Raw genomic sequence first — 17,253 nt, forward strand, 5'->3', positions numbered from 1 at the left:
GGTTAACGGTTTGAATGGAGAGGAAAGGGTGGATCTTGGCGATGTTTTGGAGGTGAGACTTGCAGGTTTTGGTGACAGATTGGATATGTGGGGTGAATGAGAGAGCAGAGTCAAGGATGACACCAAGGTTGCGGGCTTGTGAGATGGGAAGGATGGTACTGCCGTCTACAGTGACGGGACACGCAGAACAGTGCTTTGCACATAGTAAGAGCTTAAATACTATTATTATTATTATTATTATTATTAACACACTCATATTCTATTATTTCTGCTATCACTCATCTAATTTAATGTCTGCTTCCTTCTATATACTATAAGCTCCTTGTGAGCAAGGAGCACATCCACAAGTTCTATTGTGTAGTACTTTCCCAAGCACTTAGCACAGTGCTCTGTAAACAGTAAGTGCTCAATACATACCACTGATTGGAGGTAAAAACAGAAGACACACACAATTAAAGATATTGTCCCTCTCAAACTTTAGTTCACACTCTTAAAGAAAAATTAAAGCTTGGGGGTGTCACATAGAAACTTGTTTAGCCCAGTGTAGTTCTCTTCAAAACCTTTTGTCTGATCTTTAAATGTATTACAGTGAGTCATATCTCATTCACTCAATCATATTTATTGAGTGCTTACTGTGCAGAGCACTGTACTAAGCGCTTTGGAAGTACAAGTCGGTAACACATAGAGATGGTTCTTACCCAACAACTGGCTCATAGTCTAGAAGATAATGATGACATTTAATAATAATAATAATGTTGGTGTTTGTTAAGCGCTTACTATGTGCCAAGCACTATTCTAAGCACTGGGGAGGTTACAAGGTGATTAGGTTGTCCCATGGGGGGCTCACAGTCTTAATTCCCATTTTACAGATGAGGTAACTGAGGCCCAGTGAAGTGAAGTGACTTGCCCAAAGTCACACAGCTGACAAGTGGCAGAGCCGGGATTTGAACCCATGAGCTCTGACTCCAAAGCCCGCACTCTTTCCACTGAGCCACGCTGTACTTAATTTATTAAGTGCTTACTATGTGCAAAGCACTGTTCTAAGTGCTGGGGAGGTTACAAGGTGATTAGGTTGTCCCAGTCTTAATCCCCATTTTACAGATGAGGGAACTGAGGCCCAGAGAAGTTAAGTGACTTGCCCAAAGTCACACACCTGATAACTGGCGGAGCCAGAATTTGAACCCATCACCTCGGACTCCAAAGCCTGGGCTCTTTCCACTGAGCCACACTGCTTCTCTCTTGAGGTGTCTTCCCATACCTCTGAAGTCTGTACAAACATCAATATAAACAACATAATAAGCTTGTGACATGAAAGGTAAGAAATAAAATTAACAAAAAAAAGAGTGTGTAGTAGTTCCTAAAATGACAGTTAAAGGCCAAGAAATTAGGCAGCACACTGATTAGCCTTATTATTGAGCTTGGGTTTATTGGAACCAGAGGGGAAAAATAAAGTGTCACAATTGAGTGAACTTCATCCTTACTTTTTTGACTGTTTGTGTACTCTGCCTCATTTCTTTCACCATTTCTGGGTCTTGCTTCCCTTCACCTAATTCGCCAAATCCTCCCAAGAGAGGAGGAATATGTGGCCTGGAGGAAATGCAGCAGCAGCAGGGATGAACATGGGAGGGTGAGCAAGGTAGATAAAAAAGTGAGGGGAGAAGGGTAGCGTGAGTTGAGATAAAAATGAACATCAAGTAAATGGCCAAAGACAAAAGCACCACGCAGTGCATGACTAAGAGAAGAGAGAAACCAAAGCTAAGGGAGCTGAAATGTTGGAAGAAAAATCCAGAAATCCAGTTCAGGTGGAACCAGAATACATGAGAAAATCAGTGTTTGCAGGTCATTCCATAATTCAGCTCTCCCAGCCTTAGTGGCCAATGCAAACACAACAAATCTGAGAAAACTGGAAAAAAGTGAGTCAGGCAGTCCTATGGCATAAGTCAAGCTCCGCCTGAGAAATCTGGATTTTGGAGCGCCTTCGGCCCCCAGGTGGAAGGAGGATTGAGTCAGTGTGCTTTTCCCTTTATCTCTTCTCACACATAACTCTCAAGTTTTATTCTCTAGTCTAGCCTTAGCAACAATTGGAGATTCAACACATATTTAGGTATCAGATCTTCAAACTCAAGAACTCTCACTGAACTAGAAGTCTGAGAAAATGGTAGGAAGAGCCCAGAACTTGGTTTTTCTCTCTGGATTGGTTAGAATAAGACCTTAGTGTTGGCACAGATACTTTTCAGGAATTAGTTCATCCTGCATTCTAGGTCACATTTAAACAGGGAATGGATTGAGCAATTCTGTTGTAATGTACTCTCCTAAGCTCTTAGCACAGTTCTCTGCACACAGTAATTGCTCAGTAAATACCACTGATTTGACTATCAAATCATTTTCCCTTAAAGATGACCTGATGTCCAAAGCTATGTCAGTTGTCTCAACTGCAGTGACCTTCCTGAATCCCACCCACCAAATCAATCTACCAATCACTGGTATTCAGTGAGCATTTACAGTGTGCAGAGCACTAAAGCAAGTTCTTGAGAAATTACAACAGAGTTGGTAAAGCAAAAATAAATTAACCTTGGTTGAGAACTACCTTGTGACATTCATGTAGGGAGGTTGCTTTTTAAAACAACATATGCTCCTCCTTAACAGTAAGTTAAGGAGTTGGCCAAAGATTGAATCTTTTAAAAAAGTAATTTTTTCAAGTAACAACTAGTTGAAAGGTATTTGTCCTGAACTATTCCCTCAAAAGAAAATAAAAAGAATGTTCAAGATGGAACACCCTTTTTTATGCATCTTTAGGCAGGTAAACATTAGTTCTTCCCTAGAACTGAAGTAGCCACTTTAAAGAATATAAAGGTACTGTTTTCTAAATATGCAAATATTCTGTTGTCATTGCTTCACATAGTAATGAACAGCTTCTTAATATTTAATAAACCTCACATGCTGTCCTCAGGCAGGGAGCATAGACTGTTGATAGCCAGCTACTAAATGGCCATTAAAATACAGAATCTCTCTTTAAAATGTGCTTAACAAACAGGTTATATCACCTGCAGTGGAATATGAGTTATGACCATCATGGGGATTAGACTATTCTCCCATATCAAAAAACAAAACAAAACAAAACCCCAAAAACAAAACCAGAGTTAACACATTCGTTAGTCAATACAAGAACCAAAAGGTAATGAACAAACTCTCTTAACTGTATTATAAGACTGAGGTTCAGCCATGCGAGTAGTAAATAGGGGATTCTGTGGAGCCCAATGATGCTGTTGTTGAGAAGTGTTGTTAATGCTTCCATGTAGGAGTCTTTTATGCTGTCTCTAGTGTACCATGGTAGGGCTAAAATATTGCAACAATGATCCTCACTAATTGGCCAGAGAAGCCATTAATACAGAACAATAATATTTGCACATTTTAGTGCTGCCTTTTATAGTCAAGAAGCAAAAACTAATGCTAATGTGATTATATGGAAATTTGGAAAGTCATTAATACAATTGGACCATTTTCAATGGAACAGGCAACCAACATAATGAGTCCTTCCAACCATTATTGACCATTATGATAAGATGTTTGGCCGTAAACATAATTTTAGCTTTAAACAAATATCATTCCTCTGGCCACATAAAACATATAGGACTAGAAAATGCCTTGGGTAGATCTCTTGAAACTCCTTGTAAACTCAGATTTATCAATCTACTTAAAAATAACAAGTCATGGGATGACTCCAAGCCAATTAAATTTATTTTCTGGGATAGAACTTCTTGCTCTACTGATCTTGTGAAATAAAATCTGGATGTCCCCAAAATAAATGTCTGAGGTATTGTGTGGGATTGCATACATCCACTGCAAGCTTAAGGTGAACATTGTTGCAGTACCTTCTCTGGTGGATCAATCAAATGGTATTTACCGAGCTCTTACTGTGCACTGAACACTGTACTAAGCACTTGAGAAAGTACAATACAATAGAGTTGGTAGGCAAATTCTCTGCCCATAAGGAGCTTACAATCTAAAGAAACAGACATTAAAATGAGTTACAGATAAGAGAAATAGGAGAATACTAGGATATTAAAATTGTGCTGTTTGTTAAGTGCTTACTGTGTGTCAAGAACTGCACTGGGCGCAGGGGTGGATAAAAAACAAATCAAGTTGGACACAGTCCCTGTACAATGTGGGGCTCAGAGTCTCAATCTCTGTTTTACAAATGAGGGAACTAAGGCCCAGAGAAGCAAAGTGACTTGCCCAAGGTCGCAGAGCAAACATGTGGCAGAGGTGGAATTAGAACCCATGATCTTCTGACTACGAGGCCCATGCATGGCTTAGTGGAAAGAGCCCGGGCTTGAGAGTCAGAGGATGTGGGTTCTAATTCCTGCTCTGCCATTTATGAGCTGAGTGACTTTGGGCAAGTCACTTTACTTCTCCATGCCTCAGTTACTTCATCTGTAAAATGGGGCTGAAGACTGTGAGCCCCACGTGGGACAACCTGAATACCTTGTATCTACCCCAGTGCTTAGACCAGTGCTTGGCACATAGTAAGTGCTTAACAAGTACCATCATTATTATTATTATTATTATTATTATTAACGCCTTGCTGCTTAAGCTGTACGTAAGTGCTGAGGGACTGAAGGTGGGGTGAATATCAAGAGTTCGGGGGCACAGATCCAAGGGCATAGGTGAGGCAAAAGAGAAGACAAATAGGAGAAAGGAAGGCCTAGGAAGGGAAGGCCCTGACTGGAAACAGCTGGTGGCATCAGATAATAATAATAATAATGGCATTTATTAAGTGCTTACTATGTGCAAAGCACTGTTCTAAGCGCTGGGGAGGTTATCAGGTGATCAGGTTGTCCCAGGTGGGGCTCACAGTTTTAATCCCCATTTTACCGAATAGGTAACTGAGGCCCAGAGAAGTTAACTGACTTGCCCAAAGTCACACAGCTGACAAGTGGCGAGCAGGGATTTGAATCCATGACCTCTGACTCCAAAGCCTGTACTCTTTCCACTGAGCCACGCTGCTTCAGTGGATCAAAGTCACCTGCTAAGGGGGGCCAGAAGGAGGTAACTTGGCCTACTGGAAAGAGCAGAGGTGTGGGAAGCAGAAGAACTGGGTTCTAGTGCCAACTCTGTCAGTGGCTTGCTGGGTGACCTTGGAGAAGTCATTTTCATGCATTCATTCATTCAATCGTATTTATTGAGCACTTACTGTGTGTAGAACACTGTACTAAGCACTTGGGAAGTACAAATCGGCAACATATAGAGACGGTCCCTACCCAACAACGGGCACTTAACCTATTAACCTCCATATGCTACTTTCTTTCACACCACTATAAGTCTATCAGTGGTATTTATTGAATGCTCACTGTGAACAGAACACTGTACTAAGTACTTGGGAGAGTTCAATACAATAGAGCTGGTAAACATGATTGTGGCTCAGACTTCAGTTCATGGGAGGCAGAGAGCACCTATAGGCCTGTTCTCTAGCCACTACATCATGCAAAAAAATATATACTTTTTGGAGAGACACGAAGAAGAAACCCTTTCAAGTGGCTAGTAAAGTGCCCTGCACTCAGTAAATGCTCACTGAATATGATCGGTTGATACTGAGTACTTATTGTGGGCATTGTATTAAGCCCTTGGGTTAGTACAACAGAGTCGGTAGGCACGTTACCTGCCCACAAAGAACTTAAGTCTAGAAGGGGTGGCAGACATTATAAATTTCAGATATACACGTAAGTGTTGTGGGGCTATGGGGGGTGAATAGGCAATGTAAAAGGGAGAAAGAGTAGGGGAAAGTGCAGGCTTCATCGGGAAAGGCTTTTGGAGGAGATGTGATTTTTAGGAGGGTTTTGAAAGTGTGGAGTGTGGTGGGGTACGTCATATTTGAAGAGGGAGGGAGTTCCAGGCTGGGGGAAAACATGGGGAAGGGGCCAGCTGCAAGATAGAAGAAATCAGCATAACTCCTGTGCTGTTGATGGATTGAGGGAATTTAGATTGGCTCTCTGTAACTATGAGTTGGGCAAAAATGATTAGAGGATCGATCACGTCCTCTGGTATGGGGTAGAGAGGACAAAGCATTCCATGTAATTTACTTCTGTGCCATTGGACAAGTAGGGAAGAAAACTGTACCCATTCCAAGAACCCCATTAGAAACTCGACAATGGTCTCCTAAATATTAGCCATAATGGAACTCCTCCCTTGCTCAATTCATCATCATCATCATCAGTGGTATGTATTGAATATTGGGGAGAGTACAGTACAACAGAGTTGGTAGGCATGATCCCTGCCCACAACGAGTCTAAAGGGGGACACAGACATTAATATAAATAATATTAATTTTCGATTTTAAAATATGTACCTAAGTGCTCTGGGGTTGGAGTGGGGCAAATGTCCAAAGGTCACAGACCCAGCAGAAGGAAGAGGGAGCCAGGGAAAAGAGGGCTTCACTGGGGAAGTCTCTCTTCCCCTACAGCATCACATGCAAGGCTTCCATTACAACTTGCCCTAACTTTCTCTTCAAAATTATTCCTAGAATTTTCAAGTACCAAAGCGAGCAATTTCTGTTTTCTTTCAGATCTCCCCAAAACCATTACAGACAACCTTCTCCCTCTGAACAAAAGGGCCGTCCGTGTCTGTGTATCCTACCTCTCTTCTCGGTGGGTTTGAAATTACACACAGTAGTGCCAAAGGTAAGTCATTTCTAGAGGTTTTTATAGTTCTGGGGATTTTTTTTTTCTTTCTCCCTCTTGTGGAATATATCTGTGGCCTACAGCAATCACTTTAGACTTTTTAGACACGTCCGGATAGAGATAGATGACACAAGTGATCTACTTATCTTCCTTTTCCATCACCAATAAAAGTGACAGCCAGCCTAATTAGCCCTAATAAAGCGGCAGCCTAGAGTGGCACTGCAGCGATCTAAAGAGAAATGGCATTGACCCACAGACACAGGTGCCGCCTTCAGGCATTGCTGGTATTTCTTTATCTCCACTACATTACAGCTCGCTCATACCGTATTCAAATGCGAGTAGCATGTTTTTCCCCTCGATTCTTAGATCAAGAACAAAAAAGATCTCATCTAATCAAAAAAGGCACTGACAATTTTTCAGCCTCACATTAAAAGCAAAGAGTCATTCTGAACCCTGCACTCCATATTCTATTTTATAATATCACTTTAAGCTATTTCTTTGAATCCCAGACATTTCTTTGTTAAGAAGGAAAATCAAAAATTCATCAGAAGAAGTTCTTTTTTTTCCCCTTTCTTTCTTCCCCACTACCACCCCACCCCTTTCAGGGTTTGCCTTGGTTTTTGAGCTGGAACCAACATTTGGACAAGTGAGGGGTCCTTAAGCAATTATTAGCGATGACAGTTTGACATGCTTGAGAGTTGTCAACAACTGGCTTTAAACAAAGTATAAGGGAAGTAAATGGGGCTTTCAGCAAAATTAACACATAGTCCTGCCAATTAAAGATGTAGTGTGTTTTTTTAAATGAGGAAATGAGCTGAACTTTACCTGGAACTCCTCTTTTAGGTACATCTTGGCAAAATTTTCAGATTCTCAGGTGATATCAAAGAGAAATGAGTCTGCAACATAGTATATTCCCAAATGCCAACTCTAAAATTGATCTTACTTTATCAATCAATCGTATTTATTGAGCACTTACTGTGTGCAGAGCACTGTACTAAGTGCTTGGGAAGTACAAGTTGGCAACATATAGAGACAGTCCCTACCCAACAGTGGGCAATTCTCTTTGTCTGTAGGAATTATTCAGTTTAATTAAATTAGGGGGAAGAATCCTGAGGTGGGATGCCAATTCCTTCATTTGACTGGTTACTGGTGAGGAACACAAGGTCTGAAAATAAGAAATGCAGCTCTACTGAGCTGAACACAATTATAGTGGATTCATTTCCTCCATCTTCTAATTTGAAAACTTGCTCCTCAGCCCTTGTAGCTCTTTCCATAAAAACAGAAGTAGCAGTCTCATTTCCTAAATATTAAAAATGGGTTAAGGACCTCATATCTTGGGTGGTTCAGTGGACCACCTGACTGTACAGTGTTCTGCACACAGTAGATTCTCAATGAATATGACTGATTGATTAACAAAAGGCAAGAGGCCTGGACCAAAGAACGCTTGGGTCTCAGAAACCTTTTCCAAATAACTTCTCAGCTCCCCACCCTATTCTTCCTCCGTTCTGCATCACCCATGCACTTAAATCTGTATTCACTATCCACTTTGATGTTCATCCCACTCCCCACAGTACTTATGTGTGGTAATTTATTTTAATGTCTGTCTCCCCCATTAGAGTGCAAGCTCCTTCTCGGGGCAGCGATCATGTCTAGCATTCTAATATGCAGAACTATATCATAATGAGAAGCAGCATAGTGTCGTGGCTTGAGCACAAGCTTGGGAGTCAGAAGGTCATTCATTCATTCAATCGTATTTATTGAGCACTTACTGTGTACAGAGCACTGTACTAAGCACTTGGGAAGTACAAGTTGGCAACATATAGAGACGGTCCCTACCCAGCAGCGGGCTTACAGTCTAGAAGGGGGAGACGGAGAACAAAACAAAACATATTAACAAAATAAAATAAATAGAATAAATATGTACAAATAAAATAGAGTAATAAATACGTACAAACATATATACATATATACAGGTGCTGTGGGGAGGGGAAGGAGGTAAGGCAGGGGGGAGGGGGAGGAAGGGGAGAGGAAGAAGGGGACTCAGTCTGGGAAGGTCATGGGTTCTAATCCTACTCTGCCACTAGTCTGCCATGTGACCTTAGGCAAATAACTTCACTGGGCCTCTGTTACCTCATCTGTAAAATAGGGATTGAGACTATGAGCCTCATGTGGGACAGTGACTGTGTATGACTCAATTTGCTTGCATCCACCCCAGTGCTTAGTAGAGTGCCTGGCACGTGGAAAGCACTTAACAAACACATTATTATGATGATGATAATGATGATGCTATAATTCATGCTGCTACCTGGATCATCTTCGTGCAGAAACACTCTGGGCATGTTACTCCCCTCCTCAAAAATCTCCAGTGGCTACCGGTCAACCTACGCATCAAGCAAAAACTCCTCACTCTTGGCTTCAAGGCTGTCCATCACCTCACCCCCTTCTACCTCACCTCCTTTCTCTCCTTCTCCAGCCCAGCCCGCACCCTCTGCTCCTCTGCCGCTAACCTCCTCACTGTGCCTTGTTCTCGCCTGTCCCACTGTCAACCCCTGGCCCATGTCCCTCCCCACATCCACCAAGCTAGCTCTCTTCCTCCCTTCAAGGCCCTACTGAGAGCTCACCTTCTCCAGGAGGCCTTCCCAGACTGAGCCCCTTTTTCCTCTCCTCCTCCCCATCCCCCCCCACCCCACCTCCTTCCCCTCCCCACAGCACCTGTATATATGTTTGTACAGATTTTACTATATTTATTTTACTTGTACATATTTACTATTCTATTTATTTTGTTAATGATGTGCATCCAGCTTTATTTCTATTTATTCTGATGACTTGACACCTGTCCACAATTTGTTTTCTGTCTCCCCCTTCCGGACTGTGAGCCCGTTGTGAGTAGGGACCATCTCTATATGTTGCCAACTTGTACTTCCCAAGTGCTTAGTAGAGTGCTCTGCACACAGGAAGCACTCAATAAATATGATTGAATGAATTGAATGAATGAATGAATGATGTACTCCCAGTCTATTACCAGACTATAAGAATATTGATATTTTGACAATATGGTATTATCTCTGTATTTTCAGTTTAATTGTAAACATTCATTTTCACAAAAATGGATGCTTACTAATAGCAATAATAATAATAGCAATAACTATTATTTTGGTACTTGTTAAGCACTTACTATATGCCAAGTACTATTCTAAACGCAGGGGTAGATGCAAGATAATCAGGTTGGATGCAGTTCCTGTCCACATAGGGCTCAGTCTTAATCACTATTTTACAGAGGAGATAACTGAGGCCCAGAGAAGTTAATTGACTTGCCCAAGGTCACACAGCAGACAGGTAGCGGAGTTGGGCTTAAAACCCATGTACTGCAGCAGTAATTTGGTAAGTTATAATTTAACAGTATTAAAATACTGTATTCATACAGTTTTGAACTGAGCCCCTCGAGGAACAGAGAACACCTGTGTGTTTTCTTTCAGTTCTTAGCACAGTGCACTCTGCACACAATTAGCGTTTAGTATAGACTATGATTACCACAATTCAGAGAAAAGGTAACTTGGATCATACGATGAGTGATACTTTCAGAAACTGATTAGAAGTAAATCCAAAAAAAGAACACATCTGAATTTATCATTGATTGATTCCAGCCTCATTGTGTTTAATAGATAGATTAGCATAGATCTACCCCAAAAGTGATATGAACTAATGATTTTTTTGAAGATGTTAGACCCCACCAGATACTGAGACTTATTATGCTCTCTTCAATATCAGTTAAAAATGGCAGAATCTTCCCTCTCATTCACCCTTTTCTTTGTCATCATAGCATAGTGTAACTGGAATGCACAAATCCCCCCTAACCTCGCATCCTGCAAGTCCCTGATCTAAGTGATACCTGCTGGCTCAGCACTTCTCTTTCCATATCAACTGGAAATAAACTGAAATAAAACCCATAACCCTTAATGAAGTGAAATAACGTGATTTGCTGAACATGCTAGCACTTTCGTTTCATTTTAGAGAAATAACAGTTTTAAGTCAGACCACAGAAAAGAACAGGAACCACATTTTTCTTGGTGCTTAGTGTGAGAGTTAAATAGTGATAATGGAAGTTATTGAAAAATGCCTTACCTACCAGTAAAGCTTAGCATACTTAATTACAAGTGTTTTCCATTCACTGGTTATTCTGATTAGCAACACAGTGTGTCTGTTTATTTTCACATTGTACTCTCCCAAGCACTTAGTACAGTGCTTTGCACTCTGTAAGTGCCCAATGAATGTGATTGAATGACTAAAAAGAAAGCTTCATGGACAAAAACCAAAATGAAAATATGAGAGTTTTAAACATCATCAATCCCCCAAAATCCTGTTGGTTCAACCTTCACAGCACTGCTGAAATCCACCCTTTCCTCTCCATTCAAACTGATACCATGCTGATCCAAGCACTTATCCTATCCCACCTTTCTTACTGTATCAGTAGCAGAGAAGCAGCGTGGCTTAGTGAGAAGCAGCGTAGCTTAGTGGCAAGAGCCCGGGCTTGGGAGTTAGAGGTCATGGGTTTGAATGCCGGCCCCGCCACTTGTCAGCTGTGTGACTTTGGGGAAGTCACTTAACTTCTCTGGGCCTCAGTTACCTCATCTGTAAAATAGGGATTAAGATTGTGAGCCCCACATGGGACAACATGATCACCTTGTATCCCCCCAGTGCTTAGAACAGTACTTTGCACATAATAAGTGCTTAATACCATTATTATTATTATTATCATCATCATCATCATTATTATCAGCTCCTTGCTGACCTCCCTGCTTCCTGTCTCTCTCCTCTCCATACTTCACTCTGCTGCTTGGATCATTTTTCCACAGAAACATTCAATCCACATTTCCCCACACCTCAAGAACCTCCAGTGCTTTCCCATCCACCTCCACATCAAACAGAAACTCCTTATTGTTGACTTTAAAGTACTCAATCACCTTGTCCTTCTTCCCTCACCTTGCTACTCTCCTACTTCAACCCAACCTTCACATTTTGCTCCTCTAATGATAACCTACTCACTGTACCTTGATCTCATCTATTTCACATGGACATCTCGCTCATATCCTGTCCCTTACCTGGAATGCATTCCCTCTTCATATCCAACAATTACTCTTCCCCCTTCAAAGCCTAAGTGAAGGCACATCTCTTCCAAGAGGCCTTTCCTAACTAAGCCCTCTTTTCCTTTTGCTTCCACTCCCTTCTGTATCACCCTGACTTGTTCCCTTTATTCATCCCCCTTCCCAGTCCCTCAGTACTCAAATTCACTTCTTTAATTTATTTTATATTAATGTCTGTCTCCCCCTCTAGACTGTTAGTTCATTGTGGGCAGGGAATGTGTCTGTTATATTGTTATAGTGTACTCTCCCAAAAGCTTAGCACAGTTCTCTGCACACAGTAAGTTCTCAATAAATATGATTGTTTGATTAAAGATCTGGAAATAAAACCCTTTTAGAAATCCTTGAAGTAACCAAGTTCAGTCATCTTTTTTTTTCCTCTAGATATAACCTTGCCAAAGGAAGCCTTGCTAAAAAAATTCCTACTTAGATACTGGTGCTTTCAGTCACAGCCAAGACTAAGAAGTTTTACACTTCTGTAGTTTTACACTTAGATTTAATCTTACATTGGAATTCCAATTTTATTCATTGCCAAAAAGATTCCAAAGGCAACAGAGGACCCAAACAACTAAAACAATGCCAGTGCCTTTCTGGAGAGGAATAAATGCTTTCATCTCAGCTTTAAAATGACTCTATTCCTTAGAATGACAAAGCTCTAAAAATACCCCCAGTTTTTGGAAACCTTTCTTCTATCACTGTCCCTACACCTCAAGGACTTCTCATGGCCCCAGTTACTCTCTATTTCAAGTCCTAATCCTGACTTCAAGAAATATTAGCTCTTCTCTCATTTTACCACTAACCCACAGCCCTTGATCACCTCTGCAGCCTGCTTGCTTCACTCCTGTGTTCAAGCTGTGGAGCACTGCTGATAGAAAGCCCAACACCAGGCCAACCTCATCCATCTCAAATGCATTGCTTCCTGCTTTAAATCTGTTCTCTCCTCTATATTTCTCTGCCATGCCCATTGCCTTTCCCCAGTTTCTTCAGACATTTAACTCCCACCTCAAATCCCTGTCCCTCCACCCTTCCTTCGACCCATCCCAATCTCTTGTGCTACTGAATTGGCCTCATACTTTATTGAAAAAAATTGAAACCATCTTCCTTGCTCCTTTCCAGTCCCACAAAGCTCAGTTCTGGATCTCCTTCTATTCTCCATCTACACCCACATCCTTGGAGAACTCGTTTGCTCCCATGACTTCAAGCTACCACCTCTATGCGGATGATTCGCCAATCTACATCTCCAGCCCTGATCTCTCTCCTTCTCTGCAGTCTCATATTTCCTCCTGCATTCAGGGCATCTCTGCTTGGCTGTCCCACTGACACTTCAACCTTAATGTGTCCAAATCAGAACTCCTCATCTTCCCATCCAAACCCAACCCTATCCCTGACTTTCTCATCACTGTAAACAGCATCATAATCCTCCCTGTTTTACAAGATTAAATCTTGGCACTATCTCTGACTCATCTCTCATTCAACCCATGTTTTCATTCTGTCACCAACTTTACAACATCCTTAAAATCCACCCTTTCCTCTCCATCCAAAATGCTTCTACACTGATCCAAGCACTTATCCTCTCCCATGTTAATTAATAATAATAATAATAATGGCATTTATTAAGTGCTTACTATGTGCCAAGCACTGTTCTAAGAGCTGGGGAGGTTGTCCCACGGGGGACTCACAGCCTTAATTCCCATTTTACAGATGAGGTAAATGAGGCACAGAGAAGTTAAGTGACTTGCCCAATGTCACACAGCTGACAAGTGGTGGAGCCAGGATTTGAACTCATGACCCCTGACTCCAAAGCCCATGCTCTTTCCCACTGAGCCATGCTGCTTCTCTAATTACTGCATCAACCTCCTCACTGACCTCCTTGCTTCCTGCCTCTCCCCATTCCAGTCCACACTTGACTCCACTTCCCAGATTTTCTTTCAAAGTTCAGTCCATGTTTCCCCACTCCTCAAGAACCTCAAATGGTTGGCCATCCACCTCTGAATCAAACTCCTTACGAATGGCTTTCAATCCCCTTGCTCCCTCCTATCTTACCTTGCTGATTCCCTACTACAACCCAGGACACTCACTTTGCTCCTCTAAACACCAACCTACTTGCTTACGTCTATCTCATCTATCTCACCACCAACCCCTAGGCTGTGTCCCACCTCTGGCTTGGAACCCCTTCTCCCTTCTTTTCTGACAGATAATTACTCTCCCTAACTTTAAAGCCTTATTAAAAATCATATCCCCTCCTAGAGGACTTCCCCTACTAGACACTCCTGCTTCTCTTCTGTGTCATCCTTGTGCTAGAATTTGCATGACATTCACCCTACCCTCAGTTTGACACTACTAATGGACTTATCCAAAAATTATTTTAATGCGTTTTCTCCTCTATGCTGAGATTCTTATGGGAAAGGAAGATTTCTAATGACTCTGCTGTACTGTATTCTCCCAAGCACCTGGTACAGTGCTCTGCACACAATAAATGTTCTTGAGAGCTATGCACCTGTAGTCATTCAGAAAATACTAATTGGTGACTATGATTCATCTCAACCCAGCTTCCCGAAATGAGCTATCCTGAAGTCAGTTTTGGCCAAAAGCTGATCTTTTTGGTGCCTTTTCAAAAGCCAAATTCAAATATGAGCATTTTCAAAGCACATCTCTGCAGCCTGTATAACAGGTAACTCATGGTTTTGGTGACCTCACACTTGAAGTGAGAGAAATTCATTTTCCTCATCAAAATTTTTCATTCAGATCATTTGGGGGGCAATCCAATTCTGGACATTAAGTGAACAGTACATATTTAAAAACTTGAAAACAGTTCTAGTTCTCATTATGAAACATGTCACCACTTAGATTTTGAAGCCATCCCAAATTATCATTCTGGAATATCACTATCATACCCTGAATACTTGGAAGATACAACCGAGGTTTTGGGAAATTAAAATAGGGAAAAGGGAAAGAAGCCTAAATTTGAGATTCTCACACACTATACAATGAACCCCCATTAATTTGGACCCTAATACTAAGCCAGAATTCAGTTCCAAAATTTATTCCTGTCTTTCCCTCCACTCTACAAAAGAAAAGCAAATTTTGGTTTGAAGTAGAAATCTTCCGATGTACATGGTGGACACCTAAGCTTCAGTTAGCCAGCAATTACATAGGGACAGTGGGGAATGGCACTAACTCAGCAACTGGGTGAAATAAAGAGCACTTCCTGTTAACTCAGCTGTTTCACTGATACCCTTAAAGACATTAGATAAAACAAGCCAGTAGAATCACCAAATACCTAAGGCTAAGTCCTGCACGTATCCTGAGGTGGACGGAAACACACACACACACACAGTATTATATTGATTCAGTAAAATTACTTTTACAATTGAATAGCTATCATCAATACGTAATTAAAAGACATATTGCTCACAAGATTAAAATCTAGGGTCCATGTGATATTAATAAAACAACAATAACCATTCTTTGATCTTATAAAAGGCCTAAGAACTTCAAAGAGCTTCATCATAATTTGTTGCATAATGGTAAGGGAGATGGCAAATATTGTTTTTCTCAATTCAGAGATGGAAAACAAGATCACCAGCAGGTCTAGTTTAGGAAAAGCGACAGTGACACAAAAGACTTTGTTGTAAGGATGCAATGAGGTTCCTGTTAAATGAGGCTTTTTAATATTTTTAGGATGCCACCTCAAACTACCTAATGAAATAGATCCCGGGGCAGGTGGAACCCAATAATTGGGGGAATATCTTGACCTGATAACTGTTTGTTATTGGCCAGCCCCAACCCGACTTCTGGAGTTTGGGAAGGAGAGAAGAACAGGAGAATTACTTATGGATGGCTTAATTTAAAGAACATGGGCCAGGAGTCAGAGGTTCTAGTCCTGGTTTGGTAACTTGCCTGTGGTATGGCCTTGGGCAAGTTAAATTCTCTGTGCCTCAATCCATGAGGAGTATTTACTGAGTGCTTACTGTGTGCTTCCAAGTGCTGAGAAGCTACATAGCCTAGTGGATAGAGCACAAGCCTGGGAGTAAGAAGGATCTGGGTTCTAATTCTGACTCCACCACTTACCTGCTGTGTGATCTTGGGCAAGTCACTTGACATCTGTGCTTCAGGTACCTCGTCTGTAAAATGGGGATTAAGACTGCGAGCCCCATGTGGGACGGGGACTATGTCCAACCTGATTAGCTTGTATCTATCCCAGCACTTAGAACAGTGCTTGATTCATAGCAAGAGCTTAACAAATACAGTTATTATCAGTAAAGTGCTCTTCAGAATACTGTACTGAGTGCTTAGGAGTGTACAATACAACAGAGTTGGTAACAATGATGATTGTGGCATTTGTTAAGTGCTAAGTGCCAAGCTCTAAAGTAAGTGCTGGGGTAGATACCTCCCAAGCCCTCGTTATTGGCTTCAGAGCTCTCCAGCATCTTGCCCTCTCCTACCTCACCTCCCTTCTCTCTTTCTACAGCCCAGCCCGCACCATCCGCTCCTCTGCCGCCGCTAACCTCCTCACCGTGCCTCGTTCTCGCCTGTCCCACCATCAACCCCTAGCCCACATCTTACCTCTGGCTTGGCAATGCCCTCCCTCCTCAAATCCGCCAATCACACTTTCCCCCCTTCAAAGCCCTACTGAAGGCTTCACTGCATCCAAGAGGCCTTCCCAGACTAAGCCCCCTTTTCCTCATTCATTCATTCAATCATATTTATTGAGTGCTTACTATGTGCAGAGCACTGTACTAAGTGCTTGGGAAGTCCAAGTCGGCAACATATAGAGACGGTCCCTACCCAACAGTGGGCTCACAGTCTAGAAGGGAGAGACAGACAACAAAACATATGGACTAGCCCCAACTCGTTCCCTTTGCTCTACCCCCTGTGCCCTACAGCACTTGGTATATGTACATATCTATAAAGCTACTTATTTCTATTAATGCCTGTTTACTAGTTTTGATGCATAATATATCTATAATTCTTTTTATTTATATTGATGCCTGTTTACTTGTTTTGATGTCTGTCTTTCCCCTTCTAGATTGCAAGCCCATTGTGGGCAGGGATTGTCTCTCTTTATTCCTGAATTTTCCAAGTGCTTAGTACAGTGCTCTGCACACAGTCAGTGCTCATTCATTCATTCAATCGTATTTATTGAGCACTGACTGTGTGCAGAGTGCTGTACTAAGCGCTTGGGAAGTACAAGTTGGCAACACGTAGAGACGGTCCCAACCCAACAATGGGCTCACAATCTAGAAGACAGACAACAAAACAAGTAGACAGGTGTCAATACCATCAGAATAAATAGAATTATAGCTATAGACACATCATTAATAAAATATGGAAAATATGAAATAAAATAGAGTAATAAATATGTACAAATATATACAAGTGCTGTGGGGAGGGGAAGGGGGTAGGACAGAAGAAGGGAGGTGGGGCAATGGGGCTCA

The sequence above is a fragment of the Tachyglossus aculeatus genome, chromosome 5 (genome assembly GCF_015852505.1).
Source record: "Tachyglossus aculeatus isolate mTacAcu1 chromosome 5, mTacAcu1.pri, whole genome shotgun sequence".
Lineage (NCBI taxonomy): Eukaryota > Metazoa > Chordata > Mammalia > Monotremata > Tachyglossidae > Tachyglossus > Tachyglossus aculeatus.